Source organism: Adiantum capillus-veneris, chromosome 25 (assembly GCF_014529385.1).
Source record: "Adiantum capillus-veneris isolate H3 chromosome 25, ASM1452938v2, whole genome shotgun sequence".
Taxonomy (NCBI): domain Eukaryota; kingdom Viridiplantae; phylum Streptophyta; class Polypodiopsida; order Polypodiales; family Pteridaceae; genus Adiantum; species Adiantum capillus-veneris.
This window is the reverse complement of record NC_140955.1, coordinates 76,115,806-76,136,035: the sequence shown is the minus strand read 5'-3', so window position 1 is coordinate 76,136,035 and position 20,230 is coordinate 76,115,806.

Below are 20,230 nucleotides of genomic sequence, written 5' to 3'. Positions count from 1 at the left end.
GTGCTTGTCTGTGAATGGGATTTGGTAGGTATGCTAGTCTGTGAGAGGAATTTTGAGGAGTTAGAATGGCTGATACATCTCTTGTCCACGACTGATCCATACTTAGTAGAGAGCATTTCTCCCATTGCACAAGCCTACCCTTTTGACCAAGATGACTATAGGCGTCTAGTGACCTTCTTAGTAAACATTGGTGCATCTGATGAAGAAGAAGATTTACATGATCACACGGATGGCACATATAGCACATATGGTTTAGCCTTAGGGTTCCCCCACATTGTCTACAATATTCTATTCCCTTGACTCTCTAGGGGAAGTGAAAATAATTAGGTTAGGGTTTCTTATGTTTTTTAATTGTGTTCAATAAGTGTTGGTACCTTTTCCCACTGATGTGCCTCTGGAAGATGGATGTTTAGTGGTGACTATTGTGCAGTTTGTGACTACATAAGGATGTCTTTGAAAGACAAAAACAATGGATGTTTACATGTTACAACAGATGTTCTCCATTATATCAGGTGTACTACTTTCTTTTATCTATGCTTCCACATTTACATGTTTGCATCTTGTCATTTGAATTCTAAAATGCATAAAATTTATGAAGTTGTGACCCTGCCAATTTAGAGCTATAATTTTTTCGAGCTTCTAAGACCTTGTTCTTCTCTTTGAGTTTGGTCTATTAGTTGGCTTTAAGTAGGTATCAGGCCTTTAGGCTAAACTAGGCCACTTAATTGCTGACTTTAATTCCTAAATAGTCTATTAATTGTAGTAAATTTAGTAATGTTTTAGGCTATGGGGATATAGTTCTCTCTAGTTTATTCCACCTAAGTGTGACTTGTGTTATGGAAGCCCATGTGTTAAGCTGGTATTTGAGACCTCGAGTCTCACGGCTAGTTTATGCTCAAGCTCATTTGAGACCTTGAGTCTCCCAGCTACTGGTGTTTGAGACCTCGAGTCCCCCATCTACTTGTATCAACTATGAGAACAACGAAAAAGAAAAGAAAAAAAAAGAAAAAAAAAAGAGAAAGCAAATAGCACAAACTTCCTTGTATTTTATGTGGATCACACTTAAGTGGTATAAGTGACAAGACCACCAGTCCTTACACCTCGACGAGCATTCCTAAGATTAACTACTCTTTAGTCGACATTTTTTAATTAACGTTGGTCAATCTGATACTTACTTTAGCCCTAGCTCTTGTGTACTTCTCTTAGAGTCGACCTAATAGACCCTAACTCAATTGCATTTTATTCAGGTACTACGCTTGTTATAGTTGGCAATGTATTCATGAATTTATTTTTGCATTTCCTAGAATATCATGTATGCATCTCACTTATTGCACACCTGTACATGCTACCTTTGAGCTTTCACAATGTTGTTTTTCTTCTGACACAGGTACTTCTATCGTGCATCCCGATGTTGCACTGTTATATTCCAAGGACGGAATCTATATCAATAAGGGGGGGATGTTAACCACTAGTGTCCACTTCTAATAGTCATGGGCCCGGCTTGTCGGACTAATAAGAAAAGGATAAGAGTGATTGCCGATGAGAGGTGCACTCTAACATGAACATTCAAGGGTTAGTTGGCTAAGTATGGGTGCCCGAGTGTGAATGGGGAGAGCTCATATAAAAGTCACCTCAACCTAAAATCATGCATTCTTTCATTTGTGCAATTGAAGAGTGCTCTTGCTCCATCTCCATCTTCTTCTTCTTTATCTCCTTGTTTCTATGTGTATGCGTGAGAGAGAGAGAGAGAGAGAGAGAGAGAGAGAGAGAGAGAGAGAGAGAGAGAGAGAGAGAGAGAGAGAGAGAGAGAGAGAGAGAGAGAGAGCACATTACGATGATGGCACGGCGGCGGTGAAGCGGTTGAGGGCGGCGAAGTGGCGGCTCCTTCTTCTTCGCGGCAAGGAATCCTCCATAAAGGCGAGCATAGGGCGGTGAGTGATATAGCCTTTCTCTCTTGAACTTGCTAGATTAGTCTAGTTGTGTGCTTGGAGCCATTTGTGGCTCGCACACAGTGTATCGGCAAGTCCCTTGCATTGACACGTGCGACAGACGCGCACATCTGTTAACAAGTTGGGACAATACTTTGAGGGCAATGAATCCAATGCAACCATACCAATCACTAACAAGGGATTAAGTGTGCAGGGAATCCTTGATGGTGGCGCTGGGGTTAGCATTGTGACTAAAAATTGTTGGGAGACTATGGGTAGACCTCACGTTGGGACCACAACCATAGTAGTAAAGATGGCCAATGGGTCTATCCTTAAACCTATTGGGATGCTAGAAGATCTCAAGATCAATGTCTTTGGACATAAAATAAGAAATACCTTCATTGTTATGGAATCATACAATCACACTATGGCATCTGAGATGATCTTAGGACGCCCTTTCATGAGGGAAGCAAAAATGATGCATGACTGGTCTAAAAACCATGTCTACTTGCAGCTCTAAGATTCTGCCATTCGGGTGGATCTTGTAACTGGTCGAGCACATCCTCTAGGAACAAGTTTATAACTGATCATAGATCTGACACCACAATTCACTCAAGCCCATTGCAGTATTGTTACACATGTAAAGTGGACACTGGTGTTGGGGAAGATTATCTTTATATGGATATTCTAATTGGGATGACCGAGTCTGACAATGTGGATTGGGTCCACTTAGCAGCAACCATAGACACTTGGGGAAATAGGGGGATGACCTAGATAACACTTGAGGGGGACGAAATGCCACCACTTGTACCCTTAAATATGCTAGCAGCAATGCATATAGATTTTGATGACCTACAAGATGAAGGTTTGACTGGCACCAAAACAGTAGCGTCTCACAAGACTATAGCCCACACAATTTGGGGTCAGAATCATAAATTGAAATTGACTCTGAGGACAAACCATTCAGGGCCTAGTGGTTCCCTAGATGACAATCTATCCAAGGGAGCAGAAGACACAAGTAGTGATTCATCTAGTGACTCTTCACTAGAGATCAAGCTTAATAAAAAATTAGACAAGAAGAGTAAGAGATATAAGAGGCGCTGATATCGAGCATATGTGCATGCTATAATAAATGAAAGGAAATCTACCGTAGAATGGCTTAATTATATAGGGGCATGTGATGCTCATCGGAAGTTGGTAGATAACTGGGTGAATACCTTCAAAGCATTATGTGGTGTACTCCACAATCCATTGAAATCGCACAACTAGAGGCTACAGAGAAGCCAAAGTTGAGCCGTACCATAAGGAGACAACAAAATCAAGAGTTAGCTCGACAACAAAAGGAATCGGAAGTGAAATCACAATCCACAGAACAACAGGACCCCACAAACTTACACCCTGCACCGAAATATTTCACTACACCACAGAGGAATGTAAGGTTGTGTATACAAAGGCTCAATCACACAATCCGTGGTGCAACACACAATCCCCATGAATAGCATGGCTAAACCAGTTCAGCAATGACCCTACCCAATGAATCCTAAATATGCAAAGATCGTTCAAGAAGAGATCGAAAAGCTTGTGAAATGCGGATTCATATACCCTATTGAGCACTCAGAATGGCTGTCTCCAATAGTGATTGTGCCAAAAAAGAATGAAACGCAGAGTGTGTGTGGATCTCAAGAAGGTCAATGCCGTTACTAGGAGGGACCATTACCCTTGCCATATTCAGAACATGTGCTTGAAAGAGTTGCAGGGTAGGAAGCTTATAGCTTTTTAGATGGGTACTCTGGCTACAATCAAATCACAATTGTGCTAGAGGACCAAGCTAAAACAGCCTTTATAATCGAATTTGGAGTGTTCGCATTGCCCCTGCTACCTTTCAAAGATTAATAAACACTGCTTTTAGAGAATATTTGAGGGAGTTTTGTGAAGCTTTCTTAGATGACCTTTGTGTTTATTCCTCTTGGAAAGAACATCTATCATGCTTACAAAAAGTGCTTGAGAAGTACAGATTGTACCGCATCTCCTTAAACCCTTTCAAATGTCAATTTTGGGTTAAACATGGAGTCATTTTAGGGCATATAGTGTCCAAAAATGGGATTTCCACAGATGAGAGCAAAATTAAAGCCATTGCTGACTTGCCACCACCTACAAACTATAAAGGAGTTCAGAGGTTCATGGGCCATTTTGGTTATTACCGACGGTTTATTTTAAACTTTGCCGAGATAGCTCGTCCATTGTACAAACTTCTTGTTTAGCTTCATTGGACCGCGGAGTGTGACCATGCTTATGAGTCATTGAAAAAGACCTTGACTAGTGCTCCTATTCTACAAGTGCCCCATTGGAATGTAATTTTCCATGTGCATATTGATGCATTGAACTTTTCTATTGGGTGTGTTCTAGCTCAACCAGGAAAACATAAAATGGACTACCCCATTATCTTTGCAAGTCGTCAATTGAATGATGCCGAGAGAAACTACACCACTACGGAGCGAGAAGGTTTAGCTATGATTTATGTAGTAAAGAAATTCCGCTACTACCTTCTTGCCAACAAGTTTGTTTTCTATGTGGATCATCAAGCCTTGTTGTATCTAGTAAATAAACCTTGTTCCACGAGAAGAATTACACGATGTTGATTCTTCTTGAGTTTGATTTTACTGTTGTGGTGAGACCTGGTAAAAGACATGTCATGGTGGATCATTTGTCTCGCATACCCAATGGTGAAGCCCCTACTGGAGTCGATGATGAATTACCTAATACTTCTCTACACCTAGTCGAGACCATACCTGAATGGAGTGAGAAGATTGTGAACTTTTTAGTTAATGGTTTTCCACCCAAAGAGCTTCGTTAGGACACAACTCAAAAACTATTAAAATAATGTGAACCTTATTCTCTCATTGCAGGAACTCTCTACAAGCTAGGGAAGGATGGTATTCTTAGATGTTGTATCCATGAGGATGAGTATTTATACATACTGCAAGAAGCCCACATGGGTATAGCCAGAGGACATTTCTTAGGGGAACTAACAACTAGAAAGGTGTTGCAATCAGGCTATTGTGGCCTACCTTATTCAAGGATGAATCACTTTTTGCAAAAGGATGTGGTGAATGCCAATGTTACAAGATCACACAACAAAAGGATAAGATGCCCTGACATCCTGTTAAAGTGACTCAACCTTTTGTAAAATGGGGTTTGGACTTTAGGCCCAATTAGTTCGACAGCTCGTAGCACTCAATCTTGATATATTATCGTTGCCACTGACTATGTGACAAAGTGGGCGGAAGCCAGGGCGACATGTAAGGTTTATGCAAGGTCAACTGCCAAGTTTCTCTTTGAGAACATTATTACAAGATTTGGTTGTCCTTTTGAAATTGTGAGTGACAATGGCACTCATTTTATAAATTGAGTGATAAAAGAACTCACTACCAACTTCATGATCGCTCACCATAAGTCCACACCTTGTTATCCACAAGCAAATGGCCAAGCTGAGAGCACCAACAAGACCTTAATCTCTATCTTGACCAAAACGGTGGAAGCTCATCGCACAGATTGGGATTTGAAGCTGACTTCAGCCCTATGGGCTTATCGTACTTCTTACAAAGTGGCTATTAATTGTACGCTGTTCCAAATGGTATATGGCCAAGAAGCAGTTATGCCATGGGAGTTTGTAATTCTTAGTCTGCATGTAGCTTCACAAGAAGGTTGGGATGGCAACCCTTTAGTTGAGTGCTTATATATCCTTGAGAGGTTAGATGAAGAAAGGCAATTGGCTCTGAAAAACGCACTTGTGGAGAAAGATAGGAGGAAGAAATGGTTTGACCATCATCTAAAGAGCAAAGATATCAATGTTGGTGATAAAGTCCTTATGTATGGAGTGCATAATGAAAAGAAAAAGTTGAAATATGCGGGAAAAGGACCATATAGAGTATGTGAAATCACCCCACAAGGAACCATTTGTGTGGAGACTCTTGATGGAGTTGAAACCATTGGATTCCTCAATGGTAGCTAATTTAAAAGATACTATGATCCTTTAAGCCAAGAGGAGCTACATGCCATCTATCAAAAAAAGCAGCCAAGGCACAAACAGAAATTAAGAAGATACAAGCTCAAGCTGAGGCTAAAGAGCGACAACAATGCATAAGACGCCGACGAGAGGCAAACCTTGGAGTTACACATGCATTTTACGTTGAAACAGAGGATGATTGGTTGGACTCTGACACACCTCTACAATACCCCATTGAGTTAGATAGTGCCTATAGAAAAGTTCTATAGAATGCCTTATTGGACACGGGTGCTAAGTATAATTTACTATCATATGGAGTGTGGTGTCAGTTGGGAAAGCCACCTCTATCTAAGAGTATTATCCAAGTCAAGGGTGTGAACAAGAAAAAAACTACAGTTTGTGGAATCTGTCACACTTTTGTCAGTTATGACAATGGGGTTGTAGCTCAAGCCTGGTAAGAGATGTCCACTTGTCCCAAGAAATATAAAGAAGGAAATGATCAAATCTAGGTGCCAAAATGCAAATTTTGCTCTTATCTATCACATGACCCATGTGAGCCCAATCTTGTAGCTCCAAAACGAATTGCAGGTCGCGGAAAGGAAAAAACCAAGGAATGCTACACAACCACTCCAGAGCTAGTTTGGGTATGAAAGAAAAAATGATTTGTTCCACCTAGCTCAGGAACAGGGAAGTCAGACAAAGCTTCTTGCTCTTCATGTTCTTTTTATACGAAAATAGAAGCTTCGACACAACCTCCACCTAACATTGTACATATCCATACAAACAAGAAAGAGTTTATACCTCCCGTTGTAAGTTCACCACCTACAACAATGTTGCAAATAAAATCATGGGAGAGTACCTTACCACCCTTGCAACTAGATGATATGCATAGGGAGGTCGAAAACTATTGGTTAAAGCCTTCACCCATAACAACTTGGAACAATTGGTTTCAAAAGGTAACGACATCATTACAAAAGATATGATCTACCCAAGGAAGGGGGGAGTGTTTGCTAACATACATTACTCACTTGCTTCCATCTCAACCCCTCTCCCTGACCTCTCAATCTCCCAATCTTAGGGGATGTATATATAAAGCCTTATACTCACAAAAACAAGATAAAAAAGTAAAAGAGCAAGAGCCACCAAACAATAATCTGAAAACTTACAAGTTCTATATGTAACGCAAAATCATAAAAACACATTATGCACAAGGACACGACCTTTTGACATGACCCTTATAATATTTTCACTCTAACCATCATCTATCTGTGTGTACAGATATGGCTAGTACGCTAGAGTCATCCACTCCTGCCTTGGGTGAGAGGTACGCTCGTTACTTTTCACAAGTGTTTCACATGGGCTTTTCGATGCTTGCCTGTGAATGGGATTTGGTAGGTATGCTAGCATGTGAGAGGAATTGACGAGTTAGAATGGCTGATACCTCTCTTGACCACGATTGATCCATTCTTAGTAGAGAGCATTTCTCCCATTGCACAACCCTACCCTTTTGACCAAGATGACTATAGACATTTGATGACCTTCTTAGTAAACATTGGTGCCTCTAATGATGAAGACAATTTACATGTTTACACGGATGGTACATATGGTCTTACGGATGATGACTTTGTTTTCCTCGATGGAGCCTTAGGGTTCCCCCCCAATCTCTACAATATCCTATTCCCTTGACTCTCTAGGGGGAGTGAAAATAATTAGGTTAGGGTTTCTTATGTTTTTTAATTGTGTTCAATAAGGGTTGGTACCTTTTACCATTGATGTGCCTCTGGAAGGTGGATGTTTGGTGGTGACTATTATGCAGTTTGTGACTACATAAGGATGCCTTTGAAGGACAACGGCAATGGATGTTTACATGTTACAACAGATGTTCTCCATTATATTAGGTGTACTAGTTCCTTTTATCTATGCTTTCCACAGTTACATGTTTGCATCTTGTCATTTGAGTTTCTAACGATGTATAAAATTTTTGAAGTTGTGACATTGCCAATTTAGATGCTATATTTTTTCCAAATTTCTAGTACCTTGTTCTTCTCTTTGATTTTGGTCTATTAGTTGGCTTTAAGTAGGTATTTGTCCATGCGTTAAGCTGGTATTTGAGACCTTGAGTCTCCCATCTAGTTTATGCTCAAGCTGGAATTTGAGACCTCGAGTCTCCCAACTGCTGTTATTTGAGACCCGGAGTCCCCCAACTACTTGTAGCAACTATGACGACAAAAAAGAAAAAAAAAAGAAAAAACAAAACTAAAAGAAAAGAGAAAGCAAATAGCACAAACTTCCTTGTATTTATGTTGATCACACTTAAGTGGTATAAGTGACAAGATCACTAGTCTTTAGACCCCGAAGAGCATTCATAGGGTTAACTACTCTTTAGTCGACATTTTTTAATTAACGTTGGTCAATCTAGTACTTATTTTAACCCTAGCTCTTGTGTACTTATCTTAAAGTCAACTTGATAGACCTTAACTCAATGGCATTTCATTTAGGTACTACACTTGTTCTAGTTGGCAATGTCACAATTTATGATTTTTTTTTTTTTGCATTTCCTAGAATACAATGTATGCATCTCACTTATTACACGCCTGCACATGTAGCCTTCGAGCTTTCACAATGTTTTTTTTCTTCTGCTACTCCTATCATGGATCCCGATGCTACATTGTTATATTCCGAGGGCGGAATCTACATAAAAAGAGGGGCATGTTAACCACCGGTGTCCACTTCTAGTAGTCATGGGCCGGGCTTGTCCGTTCAATAGGAAAAGGACAAGAGTGATCGCTGATGAGAGGCGCAATCTAAACGGAACATTGAAGGGTTAGTTGGCTAAGCATGTGCCCAAGTGTGAATGGGCAAGCTCATATTAAAGCCACCTAAACCTAAAAATCACTCATTCTCTCATTTGTGCAATTGAAGAGTGCTCTTGCTCCATCTCCATCTTCTTCTTCATTTCCTTGTGTGTGTGTGTGTGTGTATGGGTGTGTGTGTGTGTGTGTGTGTGTGTGTGTGTGTGTGTGTGAGAGAGAGAGAGAGAGAGAGAGAGAGAGAGAGAGAGAGAGAGAGAGAGAGAGAGAGAGCATTGCGACGACGGCACGGCGGTGGAGAGGCGGTTGAGCGCGGCACGACAGTAGCTTCTTCTTCTTCGCGGCGAGGAATCCTCCACGAAGGCAAGCGTAGGGTGGTGAGTGACACACCCTTGCTCTGTTGAGCTTGCTAGATTAGTCTGATTGTGTGGTTGCAACCATTTGTGGATTGCACATAGTGTACGGCAGGTCCCTTGCATGACACATGCGACAGATGCGTACAGTGGAAGAAAAAACGATTTACCCTACTCTTAGGAGACTTTTCTTGAAAGAATACATACGAGAGGGAGTGCTTTGGGGTGTAGCATCTCAACTCTAGAAATCCCAACGAGAGGAAGGAGAGCCGATGAGAGACTTTATTAGTCGCTTGAAGCATTTGAATTCTCGTTGTAATCCAAATGAGCGCTTCAATAGTAATCAATTGCTTGATAGATTCATTAGGGGATTACAACATGATGATATCTAGAATGGCCTAGTCATTAGAGGTATCACCACTTGGGAAGCATTCACCACCAATGCGATCCAATTGGAGGATAATTTAATGATTCAAGGAGGAAGAGTGTCTGTTGAGCCTAAATATACTAGCTCGCAAGCATCGGGGCACCAACCAATGACCCTAAAGCCTATTGCTAAGGAGCCAAAGATATCTCAGATGACTTTAGCAGATCTCACCAAAGCAATTGAAGAGAGTCTTAGAGACAATCGTGCTCCACAAAACAATTATATATATCCAAGAAGTGAACAATAATGGTGCTCAGTATGCTATGGCCCGCATAGTACTAGTGAATGCCCTACTTTTAGAGTAAAATTCAATGAGAACTGCAATGCCTATGGGAGGTATGGTCATCAAGCTAAGGATTGCATAGTATTTAAGTGTGTGATGGCCAATAGACCAACCTTAGCATGGAAAGACACACCTCGAGTGCCTGCATTGATGCTAGCCCTACCTCTTGAACAAACGTCACAACACATGGTCCCTAGGGCCCAAAATGTTGTTCAAACAATACCCTTACCACCTCGAGTCCTAGGACCGCAACCACCACATCCGAGAATCACTTCTGTGTATCAAGTGGGTTGTGAGTCATCTATTGCTTTTGTGGAAGGCTGTGAGGAAGATATATACCCTAATATTGCCTATGGGATTGATGCGCTTGAAGAAAGTCCACACTACTACATGGAGGACTATTGGGGACAAATCAAACCTATCTATCAAGTAGCTGCTCTTGCTGCAAGAGGCCAATATATCAATTACACTGCAAGAGACCACCTCTTCAATGATATGAGTGTGGAGGTCCACATCGTGTGGCCGAGTGTCCTATTAGGCTACAAAAGAACGTCACACTAATGCAAACCAATCAAGCGAGCACGTCTACAATGCCGATACTCATGTGTAATCGATGTGGCATAGATCATTTGATTACCCAATCTCTGAATAATCCAAATGCACTGAACACGCCATTAAACTTGATTGTGGTTACCAAGGAGCTATCAAAAAGTACACCTATGGTACCAATAAACGTACTCACATGTTCAATGCTCCAAAAACAAAATTATATTCTTAAAGAAAGAGTCACGGCATCAATTGCCCAATCTCATAAGAAGACAAAAACATGAAGGAAGAGATTGCAAAAAGCAGTGAAGTCAGACCCCAGTTCAAAGATCAACATAGGCATTGGTGACAACCTCGTATATATGAACGGCGTTGAAGAGGATTCTGATTCACGTGAAACCATGGAGATCAAAACGACCACTAAGAAAGAAACCAACAAGGAAGATCATTATGAGCCACAATGACCAGGATCCAAGAAAAAGATAGGAACTTTTCCAAACCCTACAGAGGAGATCGAGTGAGGCAAGCAATTAAGGAGTTTGGTAGAAGATACCCAAAGGGCCCTAGAACCAACACCTTGGTAGATCCAGATTACAGACACAGTGTTCTCTACACAACAACAACCTGACAAAGTCCATAGACCCCTAGCCATACCTAGTGTCATCCAAGAAGAAAGTAACTCAAAGTCATGGAAAAGTGGGCGTACTCACTTCTTGTTGGAAAGAATGTTTACAGAGGGACTACCTGACCCTATCAAAGAAATGAAGATCCCATTTTTCCCACGTCAAGGGAGTGAAGCCCAAAAGGTGCCATTAAATATTGCCAAACTAATGGATTTTATGGCTTGAAAAGTCAAAACCACCTTCATGTCCAAACTATATGGAGAACCTGAGCTATTCTTAGCTCTTTGAGCTTTCCTCAATGGAGAACTGAAGGTCGGGATACCACAATTGCGCAGATGGATGGAGCTAGGGAGATGCCAATAGAGGAGGAACACTTAGATCCACAAACCAACCTAGATGAGAACCTTGTTGTAGAAATACCTGTTAACAAGTTGGGACAATACTTTGAGGGTGATGAATCCAATGCAACCATACCAATCACTACCAAGGGATTAACTGTGAGGGGGATCCTTGATGGTGGCGCTGGGGTTAGCATCATGACTAAAAATTGTTGAAAAACTATGGGTAGACCTTACATTGGGACCACAACCATAGTAGTAAAGTTAAACCTACTGGGATGCTAGAAGATCTCAAGATCAATGTCTTTGGACGTAAAATAAGAAATACCTTGATTGTTATGGATTTCTCCAAGCACACTATGGCATCTGAGATGATCTTAGGACGTCCTTTCATGAGGAAGCAAAAATGGTGCATGACTAGTCTAGAAACCATGTCTACTTGCAGCTCCAAGATTCTGTCATTCGGGTGGATCTTGTAACTGGTCGAGCACATCCTCTAGGAAATAGGTTTATAATTGATCATAGATATGACACCATAGTTCACTCAGCCCCATTGTGTATTATTATACATGTAAAATGGACACTGATGTTGGGGAAGATTCTACTTATAAGGATGTTCTACCTGGGATGATTGAGTCTAACAATGTGGATTGGGTCCACTTAGCAGCAACCATAGACCCTTGGGGAAATAGGGGGAGGACCTAGGTAACACCTAAGGGGGATGAAATGCAACCACTCGTATCCTTAAATATGGTAGAAGCAATGCATATAGCGTCTGATGACCTACAAGATGAAGGTTTGACTGGCATTGAAACCAGTAGTGTTTCACAAGACTATAGCCCACACGATTTGGGGTCAGAATCATCAATTGAAATTGACTCTAATGATGAAAAATTTGAGTTAAATCTTAGTGAAAATGTGGAGACAAACCATTCAGGGCCCAGTGGTACCCTAGATGACAATCTATTCAAGGGAGCAGAAGACACAAATAGCGATTCATCTAGTGATTCTTCAGTAGAGATCGGCCGTAATAAAAAATTAGACAAGAAGAGTAAGAGATATAAGAGGCAACGATATCGAGCAAATGTGCATGCTAGAATAAATGAAAAGAAAGTAGCCAAAGAAAGGGTAGATCTTAAAAAGATCCAAGCAAGAGTTGAGGCTCGAGAAAGACAACAACATCTTAGACACCAACGAGAGGCTAATCTGGGAATCATAGAAGCATTTTTTGAAGACACTGATGATGATTCATTAGAATCTGAGACACCTCTATGATATTCAATTGAACTAAATAGCCTCTATGGGAGAGTACTATATAATGCATTATTGGATACAAGAGCTCAACATAATTTTTTATCCTGTGGAGTTTGGTGTCAGCCAGGAAAACCACCCCTATCCACAAGCACCATCCAAGTCAAGGGTGTCAATAAGAAGAAGACCACTATTTTTGGAATCCTGCACACTCCTGCTCTTTATGAAAATGGAACCGTGGTTCAAAGCTTTTTGGTTATGCTTGTTGGTACTATGGAAGGTAATATAAACGTAGGGCACAAATGGATGTCTGCAGTCAAATGTAATATTGATTGGGAAACTGACAGTATCACGATGCAAAAACCAATTCATGGCCCTACGCCTCAAGGAATAACACCTTAAATTTCACCTCTTCATAACACAAAAGACGACAAAATATTGCCAATCCAAAAAGTCACAACATCCTTGCCAGTAGCACAACCCTCTAAAGCTTTAACTTCCATGGCTACGACAGACAGTGCTACATCAAAGGCTCCACGTGATCTGACCAAGGGTACATATCAATGGGTCCCCAAGGTATTGTTATTAGACCCCCCTATGGTGCAAGTTAATTCACAAATAAAACCTCGAAGGAAGGCGTCCACTCAGGTTAAGAAGGTAAAAACCAAATTATGTTGGATTCCCAAACAACTATTAGAAGCCCAAGGCTACTATGATGGAAATGATCAAATTGGGTACCTAAACGTAAATCGTGTCCTTCCCTATCCACTGCAAAACCATGTGAGTCAAAACTTGTGATTCCAAAGACGATGGAAGACCGCGGGAAGGGAAATATCACAGAATGCAACACACCTATTCCAGAGCTAGTTTGGGTTCCAAGGCAAAACCAATCTATTTGGCTTAGCTCAGGAAAGGGGGAGTTCCATGAAGCTTCTAGCTCCTCATGTAATGCATCCATAGAGGTAAAAGCTACTGCACAACCTCCACCTACCATAGGCAGCCTCCGTAAAGCTACAAAAGATTCAACACCTCCCATTGTTCAATTATTACCTGATGCACTACTTCAAGTTCGTTCATGGGAGAGTACCTTACCACCTTTGCAACTTGATGAGGCACCCAAGGCAATAGAGAACTATTGTCTAAAATCTTCACCTATTACCAATTGGAATAACTCGTTTCAAAAGGTGATGACATCCTTTTAAAGTATGATCTACCCAAGGAAGGGGGAGTCTTCATTCACGTCAGCCTATTGAATTATTTCCCTCTTACCCTTCTTTCCGTGACTCTTGAGCTTTTCGATTTTAGGGATTGTATATATATAGATATATAGTAACTAACCACCCTAAATATATAAAAAATATATATATATAATTAGTAAAGAGCAAGAGCAATTAGCAAACGAGTGTGCACAATACTATTCAAAATCATGGACCCAGACCTACACGTCAGATCAGAGTACACTGAAACAAAACCTATGTCATATGTGGTTGATTCTTATGAATATTCTTTTTACTTGTCCCAAGTAATGCATTTATGTTATCCTCATATTTCCTCTGAATGGGATTCGATTGAAACACTCTCTTGTGAGAGAAATGTTGAGGAGTTAGAGTGGCTGGTCCACCTCTTGACTACAACGGATCCCTATTCTATCTACGAAGTTTGCCTATATGCCCAAGTTTACCCTTTTGCCCAGCCTGAGTATGCACGCCTCGTGACATTCCTAATACTATTCTGCATGGAAGAGGATGAGAACGATAATGGTGATTGCACAGACGAGACACACGGCCTTATCGAAAAGGATTACACCTACCTTGATGATGAGGATGTCGGTTTAGCCTTAGAGCTACCGACCCAGCTCTCCAACCTCCACTTACTTTGATCCTCATCACTCAAGTGATGGAGGGTAGGTGGGATTCGTATGACATGAGTGTTTCTGTTTCAGAGTTTAGTGATTAGCAAATATCTTTTTTCCCACTGATGTGCCTATGCAAGGTGGATGTTTGGTGGTGACTATTGTGCAGTTTGTAACTACATAAGGATGCTTTTGAAGGACAATGACAATGGATGTTTACATGTTACAACGGATGTTCTCCATTATTTCAGGTGTACTACTTCCATTTATCAATTCTTTCCACAGTTACATGTTTGCATCTTGTCATTTGAGTTTCTAACAATGCATAAAATTTATGAAGTTGTGACATTGCCAATTTAGATGCTATAAGTTTTCCAAAATTCTAGTACCTTGTTCTTCTCTTTGAGTTTGGTCTATTAGTTGGCCTTAAGTAGGTATCAAGACCTTAAGCTAAACTAGGACACTTAACTGCTGACTTTAATTTCTAAATAGTCTATTAATTGTAGTAGATTTAGTAATATTTTAGGCTATGGGGATATAGTTCTCTCTAAGCTTATTCCACCTAAGTGTGACTTGTGTTGTGGAAGTCCATGTGTTAAGATGGTATTTGAGACCTCGAGTCTCCCGGCTAGTTTATGCTCAATCTGGTATTTGAGACCTCGAGTCTCCTAGCTGCTGGTATTTAAACCTGGAGTCCCCCAGCTAGTTGTAGCAACTATGAAAACAACAACAACAACACCAAAAAAAAAGAAAAAAAAGAAAAGAGAAAGAAAATAGCACAAACTTCCTTGTATTTTATGTTGATCACACTTAAGTGGTATAAGTGACAAGATCACTAGTCTTTGGACCCCAACGAGCATTCCTAGGGTTAACTACTCTTTAGTTGACATTTTTTAATTAATGTTGGTCAATCTAGTACTTACTTTCACCCTAGATCTTGTGTACTTCTCTTAGAGTCAATCTAATAGACCTTAACTCAATTGTAGTTTATTCCGATACTAATACGCTTCTTCTAGTTGGCAATGTTACAATTCATGATTTTTCTTTTTTGCATTTCCTAGAATATCATGTATGCATCTCACTTATTGCACACCTGCACATGCATCTCACTTATTGCACGCCTGCACATGCAGCCTTTGAGCTTTCACAATGTTTTTTTTCTTCTGATTTACAGGTACTCCTATCGTGGATCTTGATGCTGCACTATTATATTCCGAGGGTGGAATCTACATCAGGAAGGGGAGACATGTTAACCACCGGCGTCCACTTCTAGTAGTCGTGGGTTGGGCTTGTCGGACCAATAGAAAAGGGTAAGAGTGATCGCCGATGAGAGGCGCGCTCTAACTGGAACATTCAAGGGTTAGTTGGCTAAGCATGGGTGCCCAAGTGTGAATGGGTGAGCTCATATAAAAGTCATGTAAACCTAAAAATCACTCATTCTCTCATTTGTGCAATGGGAGAGTGCTCTTGCTCCATCTCCATCTTCTTCTTCATCTCCTTGTGTGTGTGTGTGTGTGTGTGTGTGTGTGTATGCGAGAGAGCGAGAGCGAGAGCGAGAGCGAGAGAGAGCGAGAGAGAGAGAGAGAGAGAGAGAGAGAGAGAGAGAGAGAGAGAGAGAGAGAGAGAGAGAGAGAGAGCGATTGAGCATTGTGACGGCATAGCGGTGGCGAGGCGGTTGAGCGCGGCACGGCGGTAGCTCCCTCTTCTTCGTGACGAGGAATCCTCCATGAAGGCGAGCATAGGGCGGTGAGTGAATTACCCTTGCTCTCTCTAGCTTGTTAGATTAATTTGGTTGTGTGCTTGCAGCCACAAAGCAGCGGCGAGGCAGTTAAGTGTGGCACGGTAGTAGCTCCCTCTTCTTCGCGGCAAGGAATCCTCCACGAAGACGAGTGTAGGGCAGTGAGTGACACACCCTTGCTCTCTTGAGATTGCTAGATTAATCTAGTTGTGTGTTGCAGCCATTTGTGGCTCGCATACAATGTACAGCAAGTCCCTTGCTTTGACACGTGCAAGAGACGTGCACCGTTTGAATCAGCCACCCCTAGATCCATTGGATTAGGGTCTCCTCCTACTTCTACGGTTGTAATCACTATAGCTTTGATTGTGTGGTTTCCAATCACCTCTTCCATTGTTATTTCCATGATTACAGTTTCCTCTTCCACCTCCATTGTTTCCATGACCTATAGAGTAAAACACAATCTCTAGAATTGCTACGCAATATAGACAAGCCTAGCTTGCCTAGCTTAACTTCATCTTGTAAATGTAAGCTAACCAAATCCATAAAATTTGGCATTTATCCTCTAAGTGAAATTGACGTATCCAAAGACTTGTATTCTAGCCCTAAATGATTTAATGTTAGTGAGATCAAGTCATCATCTAGAACTTTAACAATTATCTTGGCAAGATCTTAGTTATTTGATTTTTTTCTATCACATACCTTGATATAAATCTATTTCCACACCAAACACAATGTAACCTTTTCTTCAAGGATTTTTCATGGCTCTATGATAATGTCTCATGCTTCCTTAGGTGGCTAAGCCTTCTTCAAATGTCATGTGAAAAGATAGTTTTACACATAATTAATTCCTATGTAACACATTTTTGGAATTCTCCATGCATATCTCTACTTGAGCATCCCGTGTTGGAGTGCCCAAACATTCTCTGTATTTGGTTCACTTCAAAGTCTTGTATATACTTGATCAAATGTAGCATAATCCCATATATCTTTGCACACAAACAAATTCTCCATCTTGTAAGACAATACATGGAAATTTTTCCTTGTTAGCTTACCTCCAACAATTTGTGCGATTTGAGATAAAAATTTAGCCGTCTTAGACTTTTTCAAACCACTGGCAGGATTCTAAAAAATCTTGGTAGATTTTTGACTATATTTTTTTTAAAAAGTGCAACTGAAAAATGGCCAAAATTCAATCAACATATCCAAGAAAAAAGCTAACAAAATGTACTATCATTGACATGGGGAAATCATTGAATCGAATCTAACATAAACTGACACAAAGGTGGACATAAAGAAACCAATGTATCAAAGTTCAACATGGGCCTACCTACAATACATATGCTATCTTGTACAAGGTAAACATTCATTAGCAATCCTATAGTCATAAACGACATATGAGGTCTTTGGTAAGGCTAGTCAAGTGTACACTTCAATACCAAACCCATGTTAACAAGGTAGCAAAGCTCCCAAAGAAAGGTTTAAAAAAAATCTCTAATTTTTTCAAATATATTATCCACATAACCATGCAAAAGCATAAAAAACCAAATTTGACATTGTGATTGCCCCAATTTCTATCCACAGGTTTCCTTACATAGACAATTCTCTAGATGAACCCAAAATCATCCATACATATCACAAATGGAGCAAGCAAACATCATATTAAAGTGCTACTCTCAAGAACACTAATGTTTTCCACAGTGGCACCTCTTAGAGGTCCAACTATCTACTGTGACAAGTACACAGTTCACTAGGAGGTTCAATGAAACCAAGAGAAACATTTTGATTTTCCACATTGTTGTCCTTGTGCAATTGTTGGTGTAACCAGCTTAAATCCAACATAGTGTGTTGACTCTATTTATAATTCACTTGAATATTGTAAACGAGTTACCACAACTAAGAGGTGTTTAAGTGAATGACCAGGAGACATACTTTCTGGAAATACTGCAACATTCGAGAATATCTCTTCTCAACTTTCTATACAAGTTACCCGCTGATATAACTCATCAGCATGTATTAAGTCCTTAACTTGCTGTCATCTCTATCAGTAGACAACCCCACTAGAACTGATGATCAAGGTTGAAAACCTGACATAAACGTGCAGGGACTAAAACTAGTCGCAACATGCTTTGCATAATTATAAACAAACTCCAAACCAGAAGATAATCTTTCCATTTGGTTTGCTTCTTGCTAACATGTTTTCATAGCGTATCCTTTAGCACTAGATTAACACCTACCAATTGCCCATTTGTCTCTGGAAGAGAAATGGGTTGCTTCTTGCTAACATGTTTTCATAGCGTATCCTTTGGCACTAGATTAACACCTACCAATTGCCCATTTGTCTCTAGAAGAGTGGCAGTATTGTAGTGAGTTGTATCTCCCCAACCATTTACAAACAGTCTTCCAAAAATGACTAGTAAATGAGGTCACAATGACTCACAACCAACTTGGTTAGCTTTATAGATTGCATAAGGAACTGAAAAAGCTTCACAAAATCCAATCCATTTATCTACAAGCACCCATATTGAGCCATCAACTTGTATGGTGGTTGGTAGATCCACAACAAATCTCATAGAGATATTGCACCTGTGGTGCAAAGTGCTTTGTAAGCTATCAACTTCATGAATTTGCATGCCACTCCAAGTAAGCCTTTGCTAAACACTATGGCCCATAACACCTAGCGTGCATGCCTTTAGAAAAAACATATTTGAACCTGCATTTTTATGATTTTAATGCGTATGGTGAATGTTATTCTTATAGCACTCTGATAACTAGAGGAAAAACAATGGGTAAATAGCTCGTTGTAATGACTGGAGAAAAAGCCTTGCTAAACCGTTGGACCATAATAGACTATGAATAATAATCACATCTAAGTACCAATCATGAAACATTTTCATTAACAGAGAATAGACTTGCTATAAGTGTAAACAACCATCTGTCGCTAGTGCTGTTACGATACTTTTAACCTCAACAAGTCTGTACTTAGTACTCATGGCCACTAAAATTGTTCAAACTATTGTGTGCTCAAAATGGTCAAACAAATGGATGTGACCAGCACCTAGGGATGTTGTCACAACACATCATTAGGAAACAAGTGCTAGTGTCATTTCCAAAGACTCATATTCTCAACATGTGGAAAATGTCTTAAAAAATGATGTAAAAAAAAGTGACACCTAGCAAGTACAAGATATACTTGTGTGTGGAGGTAAGTGTAAACACTCTGCAACATGAGTGAGAGGGACCCTCATTATCCTTGCTCCACACTGGCTAAACCAAACTCCATGAGTTCCTAGACCATGTTTCTCCTCTTCTGACAACATGTGCCAAACAAAACTCTACCATATAGGTCCTTAAATGCGTAATGTAGAAATGTATCTAGGACACTACATCCAAAAATTATTTGCTCCTACATGACCTTGGTATGCCTCTGAAGAGAAAATTGTATGAAAGCATTGAAGCTTATACATCATACTTGGAAAAATCAATCAAAACATATTCAAAAATGAAAATAAACCAAATAAGATGCATACCTAGACGTTGAACATAATGTTCACTTACCCGTAATCAAATGCACATGACCAAATCTCCCACCTAAAAAGGCCTAGTAACACTAATTGAAAGATGAGTGAAAATTGAGTAGTATTGTACCAGTGACCTTGGGTGTTGCCTTTGCAATACAAACCCCTTGGTTAAAATCTAGAATTTCAAATTCCTTGGTTAGACTGTATATGGGAATTGCTCAAACTAGCAGCCATTGGCGACCAACACAATCTACTGCATCTAATAGTGATTGAAATCAACTTAGGAAGTTGAACTTGTCCACTACCCCTTGGTAGATTGTAGACTTTTTTCCTTGAAAGTACAACTGTGATGAGATCAACATGTGACCCTCTACACCTATGGAGTGATTTGGTATTGGATGGGTCATACCCTTGGAAATACCATTCCTATAGTCACAATTAATGCTATATATATTCAACAACAAATCTTTGTAAGTTGGAATCGTATTCACAACTAGAGCCTGAAATAATCATATCTCTTCAGGAAGAGAAGAGAAAGACTCTCAATACCCCGAATA